We start from the raw sequence: 1,533 nt of genomic DNA on the forward strand, positions 1-1,533 counted from the left end.
ACTCTTTTAATCACTCCATTGTCATTGGGTGGTCCGACCCAATCATTTGCATCCTTAATTTGTCAAAACGGAGACATAAGCATCAGTGATTTCATTTATTTGGTTCTTCCCTCTCCCTTTCCCTATCACTCGATTGGAGTCCTGCTTCAGCTATTTCCTCCTCATGTGAACCTGGACAAAGGACTCTGGGCCACAATATCCTCAACTGAAAACCACGTACATGGCCTATAGTCTCTCCTGGCTCTAAATCTATGATCCTATTCACAGACTGTATCATCTTCTGCCCAAAACTCCTCAGTAACTCCCAGCTGCTCATTGAGCAAAATTTAAACTTCTCAGCCTGTTATTCAGAACCTTTACAATCTGAGACCATTATATCTTTCCAATCTTATCTCCTAATCGTCTCTACCGCATATTCTATGCTTTAGCCAAATTTCACTCTTTGCCACCCCCTGAAAACTTTCAATACTTTCTGACTTAGGTGGAGAATTCAATGGTAGTCATTGTACCTAGAATCCAATCCTGTCTCTAACCAGCTTTGAAGCTCAGTTTAAATATCACCTCCATCATAAAACCTTCCCTGGTTCTTGAGTAAGTGACAAACTTTCTTCTGCCTTGTATCTCCAAAGAATTCGATCTGGCTCCCCTTCTCTTATACTTACTAACTATAATTTCATTTTCTCTGTATATTCACTGTATCTTCCCAACTTACTGTGAGCTCAATAAAGGAAAGATCTATGCCCTATTCAGTTTTTGATACTCCTTCGTGTACCTGCAACCTTGCACAGTAGGCATAGAGTAAACAATCAATGCTTACGGATCAATGGATTATTGATTGAGTATATCTTTCCCCAATGCCTCCCCACAGGACTCTTTATATAGTAGTACTCTCTAAATGTTGAAAGTAAAAATACCTGTCCATTCTGAAAGTTTCTTGGCCACCTGAAGCTTGACATCACTCGTGTAAATCCATAAGGATGAGCAAGCATAAAGCCAACTGCCATTTTGTACAATCTCGAAGTGATAAAGTATGGTCATCAAGGAAAAGAAAAAAATTTTAGAGACCATTAGTAAGATTAAAAAATAAAAAAGGAAGAGGACTCTACCACTTACCTGGCATCCCAGAAGGTGAGAATGGAAGCTCCTCCAGCTCCATGGCCCCTCTGGTTGTCATGATTATCCACAAAGACGAGTGCCCTGTCTGAACGGACCAAGGACCAACCTTCTCCCCAGTTCCTGCACACACACAAAAAAAAAGTATTTTAATTATGTCTCACAAGCTTTTCCTGATCTTCTTTCCCTGTAGGACACTCTTTAACATAAAAAAACAGAAACCTTTATCCAGAATGCCCATTGTATACTGGAAAGGGAACTGGAGTGAGAGCCAAAAGGACTGGGATCCAATTGTGAATTAATCACTTGTTAACAATTTAAAATCAAATGAGTCACCTCACCATTCTGGGTCTTAATTTCCATGTCAGTAAAGTGAATTTGGCTCCCTAAATCCAGAGTTAAGCTGAAACTCTATTGGTC

General features: G+C 39.9%; 1 long non-coding RNA gene across 1 annotated transcript; it reads right to left on the reverse strand.

The window, feature by feature from the left end:
* Positions 1-1,232, reverse strand: LOC114032983. The gene is made up of 3 exons (XR_003567907.1): positions 1,114-1,232; positions 915-1,014; positions 1-53 (listed from the first exon to the last, which is right to left on the reverse strand). It is a non-coding gene; the product is annotated as an uncharacterized LOC114032983 (long non-coding RNA).
* Between the last annotated feature and the right edge of the window lie 301 nt (positions 1,233-1,533).

Source organism: Vombatus ursinus, unplaced genomic scaffold (genome assembly GCF_900497805.2).
Source record: "Vombatus ursinus unplaced genomic scaffold, bare-nosed wombat genome assembly UNPS02006278.1, whole genome shotgun sequence".
NCBI lineage: Eukaryota > Metazoa > Chordata > Mammalia > Diprotodontia > Vombatidae > Vombatus > Vombatus ursinus.